Source organism: Castor canadensis, chromosome 9, assembly GCF_047511655.1.
Source record: "Castor canadensis chromosome 9, mCasCan1.hap1v2, whole genome shotgun sequence".
NCBI classification, from domain to species: domain Eukaryota; kingdom Metazoa; phylum Chordata; class Mammalia; order Rodentia; family Castoridae; genus Castor; species Castor canadensis.
This window is the reverse complement of record NC_133394.1, coordinates 35,913,838-35,923,360: the sequence shown is the minus strand read 5'-3', so window position 1 is coordinate 35,923,360 and position 9,523 is coordinate 35,913,838.

Here is a 9,523-nt window from a genome sequence, read left to right as displayed (position 1 = left end):
AATAGACCCAAGCCAAACAGAGGGAAGGGAACCCCCCTCTACCATCTGAGTCCCAGAGATATCCAAAAATGGGGGGTGTTTAAACCCCAGAGACACCAAAGGGAGAGACCGCAAAGGGAGCCCAATAAGGGTATGTGGACTCACCAAAGAATGTCCAGTATTGGATGCAAGCAGGGCGATCAGGAGGATGAGTCCTGACCAGTCACGTCCTCAGGGTGGTCGTGGGGTAAGTTGGAATGGGGGTCCCACCAGGATTAGTGGGGAGCCCCCATCCAAGTCATGGCCCCAAAATGTTGGAAATGTAGGTCCCAAAAATGACCACGTGGAGAGGAGTGATCTGGCCAAGAGATTCTTTACTGCTGGGTGGGAGAGGGAGACAGCCTAGAGAGAGCCAAGAGAGAGAAGCAGGAAGGGCAGGGGCTTAAATACCCCTCAATGGGACTCGGCATGATCTGATTGGTTAGGATCTTATGGTTCATGCTGATTGGAGGTTGGGGCAGAAGGAGGATTCAAGCTAGACTTGAGGCAGGACCGTGACCCTGGAAAACAGAAGCTTAAGGGTGCAGTAAGAACTGAAACCTATCGGCGCCATTATTGCCAACATCCATCATGCCATATTGAAGGCTCATTGTTGCTCTTTGTTGCTGGCAGTTTCAACAATTAGCAGCCACAGTAGCTAAATAAGACTTGGTCAGTGGAAACTTTTGATATTTGGGATTCTGCATAGCCTCCAACCCTGCCACTACATTTATACACCAATTGTGTCAGTACTGAAGGTGGCTGATGGAAGAGGTTGATTGACATCAATTGAATGAATCATTTTGTCTACTTGGTGGTAGACATAGATATTTTCTGTAAGAGTTAACATGTGAAACAAAGATCTTTATACTTTGTGTTTATTTCCATTGGTCCACCCATAGGCCTCTTTCTAAGATGTCTTTTTCTTCAATCTTCCAAACTTTCTCCTTCCCGACCCCTGACCTACCAGTTAGGTCATTTAACCATGAGTCATTTTTTACCTCAAGTCTTTTATTTTCCATACAAAGTGAATGACGAGGTGCCTAGTTCAAAGTTCTACCCCCTGGAGGAAATTTTTAACAAAAATAGATAAAAATTGTATGTATTTATGATGCACAGCATGATGTTTTGAAACATGTGTACATTGGGAATGACTAAATCAAGCTAATTAACAAATGCATTACCTCACATTTTTTGTAGTGAGAACACTAGTCTCCTATTGATTTTTAAGTATACAAAAACTTATTAACTCTAGTAATGATGTTGTTCTGTAGCTCTTTTAAACATATTCTTCTTGTCTACCTGAATTCTGATGAAGAGCTCCCCAGTCCCTACTGCCCCTGCCAGTCCCCAGTAACCCCTGATGCTAAAAGTTCAATTGTTTTAGATTCCACACACACCTGAGATCATGTGGTATTTGTCTTTCTGTGCCTGGCTTTTTTCAGTTAGCACAATAGCTTCCAAGATTTCACAAATAACAGGACTTCATTCTAAGGCAGAATAGTATTCCATTACGTATAGATACCACATTTTCTTTATCCATTCATTTGTTCACAGACACAAGTTGGTTCCATATCTTTGCTATGGCAAATAGTGCTTCACAGAAGATGGGTGTGCAGATGTCTCTTTGAGATACTGATTTCATTTTCTTTGAATCTAAAGCTAGTAGCAGTATTTTTGAATCATATGATAGTTCTATGCTTAGTCTTTTGAAAAATCTCCATATTGGTCTTGATAATGGCTGCACTAACTTACATTCTCATCAGCTGTGTATTAGGTTTCTTCACATCTTTGGCTACAGTTGTTATTTTTTGTCTTTTTTGTAAAAGCCATTCCAACAAGAACGAGGTAATATTTCACTGTGGTTTTAATTGGCATCTCCTTGATGATTAGTGATGTGAGCATTTTTCATATGCTTCTTAGTCATTTTTGTGTTTCATTTTGAGCAATGTCTACTCAAGACCTTTGTTGATTTTTAGTTGGGTTAATTTTTTCTTGTTATCCAGTTGAGATCTTGCATATTTTTTAGATTAATCTCATATCGGATTTGCAAATACTTTCTCTGATTCTACAGATTTCCTTTCACTTTGTTGATTGTTCCTTTTGTATGCTAAAGATTTTTAGCTTGATGTAATCCTATTTGTCTATTTTTACTTTTGTTGCCTGCACTTTGGTTGTCATATCCACAAAACCATTTCTCAGATCAATGTCATGAAACATTTTATACTTTCATGTAGTAGGTTTTTTTCTTGTAGTAGTCGTAGTAGTTTTACAGTTTCAGGTTTTACATTTTCAAGTCTTTTTTTGAATTCTTGAGGTTTTGTTTGTTTGTTTGTTTTTTATTTCTTTTTTTTTTTTTGCCTTCTTAAATATGGCATGAGATAAGGGCCTAATTTCATTTTTCTGCATGTGAATATCCAATTCTTCTAATACCATTCATTGAAGGAACTGTTTTTCCCCCATCTTTGTTGAAAATCAGTTCATTATGTGGATTTATTTCTGAGATCTCTGTTTTGTCCCATTGATCTAAGTGTCTGTTCTCATGCCAGTACCATGCTATTTTGGTAACTATACCTTTGTTGTATATTTTGAAATTCAGTAGTGTGATAACTTCAGTTTTGTTCTTTTAGCTCAAGATTTACTTTTGGGGCTGTCTTTTGGTTCAATTCAAATTTTAGAATTTTTTTAATTACTCTAAAATAACATTAGAGTTAGGCATAGTGGTACATACCTATAATCCCAGTACTCAGGAGGTTGAGGTAGGAAGATCATAAGTTCAAGGCCAACCTGGGCTACATAGCAAGGCCCTGAGTTCAAGAAAAACAAAGATATTAGAATTACAGAGAGATTGCACTGGACCTGCAGATTGCTTTGGGTACTGTGAATATTTTTATCAATATTAATTCTTTCAATCCATGAACATGGGACATTGTTCCATGTATTTGTGTCTTCTTCAGTTTCTTTCATCAGTGATTTATGGTGTCTGATTTACAGGTCTTTCACCTTCTTAATTAAATATATTCCTCAGTATTTTAATTGGGGGAAGGCTATTTTAAATGAAGGTGTTTACTTGATTTCTTTTTCAAACAATTTGTTGTTAGTGTAAAGAAACACCAGTCATTTTTCATATGTTGATTTTCTGTCCTAGAACTTCTACTGGGCTTATTAGTTCTAATTGTTTTCTGGTGGAATATTTAGGGTTTTCTATATAAGATGTCATCTGTAAACAGGGACAATGTCACATCTTCCTCTCTGATTTGAATATCTTATATTTCTTTCTCTTGTTTAATTGATCTGGCTAGAACTTTTGGAACTATTTCAAGTAGAAGAGATGGCAGGGCATGCTTGTTTATTCCTATCTTAAAGGAAAAGTTTTCAAATTTTCTTGATTAAGTATACTGCTAGCAGATGGGCATGGTGGCACACACCTGTAATCTTAATACTTGGGAGTCTGAGGCAGGAGGATAGTAAACTCAAGGCTAGCCTGGACTACATAGTGAGATTATTTCTAAAAAAAAAAAAAAAGGTAATACAGTGTTAGCTATGGGCCTGTCATGTATGATCTTTATTGTGTTGCAGTAAAGATACCTAATTTGTTTAGCATTTTTGCCATGAAAGGAGTTAAGTTTTGTCCAATGCTTTTATGCATCTGTGGAGATGTTCATATGGTTTTTGCTCTTCATGCTATTAATGTGGAATACCACATTTATTAATTTTAATGTGTTGAGCCATCCTAGGAAGGATTTAATCCCTTGCTGTCATTCCAGAGCTGAAGTAGGTAGCTGTCTTTTTGGCTTGCATCCACATCGTGAGCTGACCTCTCAATGAACCAAGCTTAGTTATCCTCCTTCAGCAATGTAGGAAACCCCACACAGTTGTAGCTGCAAGCTGAAGGAATGAATCTAGTGCTACAGTTTTTGATGACTTGGAAACCTGGACTTCTTGCTCATCCTGCCCACTTGTGCCTGCTAGTCCCTTTCATGCCAGGTCCTTTATGTACTACTTCCATTTATTGTGGATTGCTGCTCAGCCACCCTGTCCTTACCAAGGGGCAGATATAACAAGAGCAAATATCAGCCTTCTGTGTTAACCAGCACATGGGTCAGAACAGTGGCCCTAAACATGTTAATAAACTGCCTCTAAAACCCTAAGAGGCCTGTGAAACTCTTTGCTTACTTCTTCATATTGAGAATGTGAGGCACAAGAATTTGTCTCTCAGATTACATATACCCCAGACTACTGGACATCCTAAAGTCTTTACTGATGGGGCAGGTCCCTTAAACTTCAGAGGGTTTTCTCTCTCTTCTGGTTGCAGGTGTCTCACCAGGATATCCAACATACTTGCCACTTTTTACTCACTCAGCCTATTTTAATTGATAAATCCAATAGACAAATAAGATGTTCTGCAGAATGTCTAAACAGTCCCCAGGTCTCTGGACCAGATTCTGATAAAGGGCAGAAGAGTTGATATAGCTCTCAAACAAAATTCTAAATATATGCTGTTGTTCTTTTGGTTAATTGTCTCTGGTAAGTTTCCCTCTAAGTACTGATTCAGTTATTTCATGTTTATTATAAAATATTTATTTAAAGTATTTATTTATTGTTTTTATTTCTATCTTCAATCTTTTTATTTTCACTCAAATTTAATTATTTTCTAATGTCTATTATAATTTCTTCTTGGTTCCATGAGTTATTTGGAAAGATGTTTTAATTTCTATTTGTGGACTTATTTTGAATAACTATATATTTTTTATTTTTTTATTTTTATTTTATTCTTATGTGCATACAATGTTTGGGTCATTTCTCCCCACTTCTCCCCTTCCCTCCTTCCCCTCCCTTAACCTCCTCCCACTCCCTCCCTAATCCCCCCTTACCCCTCGTTACCCAGCAGAAACTATTCTGCCTTATCTCTAATTTTGTTGAAGAGAGAGTATAAGTAATAATAGGAAGGACCAAGGGTTTCTGCTAGTTGAGATAAGGATAGCTATACAGGGAGTTGACTAGCATTGCTTTCCTGTACATGTGTGTTACCTTCTAAGTTAATTCTTCTCAAACTAACCTTTTCTCTAGTTCCTGGTCCCCTTCTCCTTTTGGCCTCAGTTGCTTTAAAGTATCTGCTTTAGTTTCTCTGCGTTGAGGGCAACAAATGCTATCTAGTTTTTTGGGTGTCTTACCTATCCTCATACTTTCCTTGTGTGCTCTTGCTTTATCATGTGATCAAAGCCCAATCCCCTTGTTATGTTTGCCCTTGATCTAATGTCCACATATGAGGGAGAACATATGATTTTTGGTCTTTTGGGCCAGGCTAACCTCACTCAGAATGATGTTCTCCAATTCCATCCATTTACCAGCGAATGATAACATTTCTTTCTTCTTCATGGCTGCATAAAATTCCATTGTGTATAGATACCACTTTTTCTTAATCCACTTGTCAGTAGTGGGGCATCTTTTCTGTTTCCATAACTTGGCTATTGTGAATAGTGCTGCAATAAACATGGGTGTGCAGGTGCCTCTGGAGTAACCTGTGTCACAGTCTTTTGGGTATATCCACAAGAGTGGTATTGCTGGGTCATATGGTAGATCAATGTTTAGATTTTTAAGTAGCCTCCAAATTTTTTTCCAGAGTGGTTGTACTAGTTTACATTCCCACCAGCAGTGTAAGAGGGTTCCTTTTGCCCCACATCCTCACCAACACCTGTTGTTAGTGGTGTTGGATAACTATATTATTGATTTCAACTACTGTTTTGTATGCTACCTACCAATGTAAAATTTTTATCCTTATCCTTTGGTCTAATACATAGCTCATTAGTTTTTATAAATTTTTTGCAAATGTGCTTGGAAACAACATGAGTTTGTTTTTGAGACAAGATATTGCTATGTAACCCAGGCTGGCTTGATATCCTCCTGCCTCAACTTCACAAGTGTTGGAATTATAAATATGTGCCACTATGTCCAGCAAGCATAGAAATTTTTAAATTATTGACTAATGATTGGTACATCATTAGTAGAATCTTACTAATTTTATGAGCCTTTTACTAATGTAATTACTTAGAATGTTAAAAAAATCTTTCACTGTATTAGTAAATTTGTCAATTACTCTTCAAAATTGTACTAATTTTGGATTTTTTTTATACTCAGGTTATCTTATTAAGTATCTATCATCTTAGAACTGGCATATCTTCCTGGTGAGTTTTTCGAGCATTATTATGTAGTAGTGTAAGGATTGTGTAAGGAGTTTGAGGATTTCCGCACTCCTCAAGGAAAGATCTGATCACAAGGTGGCAGTAGCACACACGAGCTACACGTGGGTGATCCACTGACAGGTTTGCACCCTAGGGAAAGCTCTCACACCAAGAGGTCAACCCTACCATGCCAAAGGAGAGAAGGGCAACAGAACTCTCCTGGGGTGGGGAGAAGGGGAAGAAGAACCAGATAGCTGGCATAGGTGTCATAGGGGCCTCAGTGATGTCAGGCAACAGCAGTCAAGGATCCAAAGGACAGAAGTGGCTGGGGTGTTTGGTTTTATTTTAGTCTATTTGTAAGCAGATTTTGGACAGTCTCACAGGATATGTAAAGTAGGCAGGCTCTAAATGAATAAAAGTATGCTGTTTGCACCATTTAAAACAATGGATATGTAAAATTAGAGTTTGGTGTTGGCAGACTTTTTAAAATGTACCTTTAAAATTTTTCAATTGTCCATATCTACAATACACAATGTAATAATTCCATACATGTGTACATCAGATTAGGGTTGTTAGCATTTCCATATCCTTAAACATTTTAAAACAAATTTTGATCAACATGTAATAATTTTACATACTTATGGGGTACAGTGTGATTGATCAAATCAGGGTAATTGACATTTTCATTCCTTTATCAATACTTTGCGGCCTTTCAGCTCCTCTCTTCCAGTTAAATATATAGATATATATTATAAGATATATATATAAATATATAATAGGTCACTGTGAACCATAGTGGTTCCACTGTGCTAAGAACATTAGAACTTACTCATTCTATCTGTGTTTTGGTACTTGCTATCCACCTCCCTTTACCTCCCTCTCTTGCTTTCTCAGTCGAAGTAATTCAAAGTCACAATGAGATATTATCTCTCCCCAGTCAGAAGAACAGCAATTATTTTTAAAAAAATAACAAATGAGGAGGAGGATGTGGAGAAAGGGGTACGTTTATACACTGTTGGTGGAAATGTAAATTAGTAAAGTCACTAAGGAGAATAGTTCTTCAAAAAGCTAAGAATAGATCTACCATATGATGCAGCTGTCCTACTTATGGGTTTATGTCCCAAGGGAATGAAATCAACCTGTCAAAGAGATACCTGGTGCTCCCATGTTTATTGCAGCACTATTCATAATAGCTAAGATATGGAATCAGTGTAGATGCCCACCAGTGGATGAATGGATACAGAAAATATATACAATATATTATTCAGTCACTTAAAAATGAAATCCTGTCAAATGGATGGAACTGGAGGACATTATGTTAAGTGAAATAAGCCACATACAGAGAGACAAATACTGCATCTTTTCATCTATGGAAGCTAAAAGAGTTGACTGAATATAGAATGATTGGTGGGGGGCTTTTGAGCTAATGTCATCAGCCTGCTGTGAAGAAATAAGTAACATTGGGCCAGTACACACAGGTCATCCTCATCATTGCTACATAAGGAGCAGTAACTCTTGACATTCTTTTGCTCAACATTGTTCATTACATTTTACTGATTTTTAGGTTTGTTTATTTTTACTGGTATAATTTGGTAATTAAGACTTCAGTTTACAATAATCTGCTGTCTTATAATATTTTCATCATTCAAATTGCTCCAATAGGAATCTTTCTAAGTTCATTGCCCCCATTTAACCAAAACCACTCTGGGTAAGGTTGTCAGTAAGCTTCAAGTTATCAAATCCAATTTGTGCTTTTTTGTTGATTATGCGTTTAATTTACATAATCTCCTAATGGGATATCACACATGGAATTTAGCATTTTTATTTCCTTTTGTTACCCCACACCATGATTTCCCCCACATTTATTACACATTACTCATATTTGGATTATCTTGTCACCTAAGTGTAATTTTTGCCACATAGGCTTCTGTTTTCAATCTCCTATTATCTCTCCCACTCCCTTCTTTCTCCTCTTTCCATGTATATATTTAAATCATTTAAAACTCATTTTATGTCATATCAAAGTCATGAGTATCAGTTGAGCATCCAATTTTGTTTTCTCTTTAAATTAAAACAGTACATGTATCATATATTTTCACCTAAGTCTAGATTCTTAATTCATTTTTACCATTCTTGCTTACTATTTATTTTTTCTTTTTGAGACAGGTTTTATGATGTTGTCCAGGCAGGTCTCAATCTTCTGAACTCAAGTGACCCTCTGGCCTCAGCGGAGCAGAAGGGACTACAGGCATGCAATATTGTGCCTGGCCTCCATTCTCGCCTGTTCCTAATGCAATTACTTTCTTATATTAACTGGCTTGATTCCAATATAGTTTGTGTTGATAGCTGGTGAGAAAAACCTTTTAACTTTCCTTAATTTTCTTTCTTCCCTTAGTTTTCTGACTTCTATTATATAAACTTAATAATAACTTAAACAACCAGGCGCCTGTGGGTCATGCCTATAATCCTAGTTACTTGAGAGGCTGAGATGGAGAGAATGTCAGTTCAAGGCCAGCCCGGGCAAATACTTCATGAGACCCCATTTCCAAAACAACCAGAGCAAAATGGGTGGAGGAGAGACTCAAGTGATAGGTGCCTGCTTTGCAAGCATGAAGCCCTGAGTTCAAATCCCAGTCCCACCAAAAAAAAATTAATCAAAAAGTTAAATGATCTTGTGATTCTAATGTGATTTGTACTTGATTTATAATTTTATAAGATTTATATTTTTTTACAGTAATAAATGTTTTTTTATATCTTGCTCAATTGTTTCGGTAACATCTTTATAATAGGTCTTGTACCTTTTCTATGTAAATTCATTTTATTACTTTTGTTAGTATGAATAAAATTTTCTCCATTAATTAACGTTTTAAAGTGCTTATTGCCAAAAACTTTTGTATTATCACCTCATTTCCAAGTACCTTCCCCAAATCCCACTAAATTCTTTTTTTCTTAATCACTACGATTTTATAGGTGTACAATGTTATCAACAAAGTTTTCTATTTTCCTATTTGTACTAATTATTTCATTTTAAAATCTTGTTAGATCCTCCAAGATAGTCTATAAAAAGTGACTGTAACCATTTGTGGTAGTTTCTGATATTAATTGAAATGTTTTATTACTTAAAATTCTTATTGTAGCCAGGTGCTGGTGTTCACATCTATAATCCTCGCTACTTGGGATGCTGAGATCTGGAGGATTGTAGTTAGAGGCCAGCCTGGGCAAATAGTTTGAGACCTCATCTCCAAAATAACTATACAAAATTTACTGGAAATATGGCCAAAGAGGTAGATCGCCTGCATGGTGAGAGCCTGCTTTGCAAACAC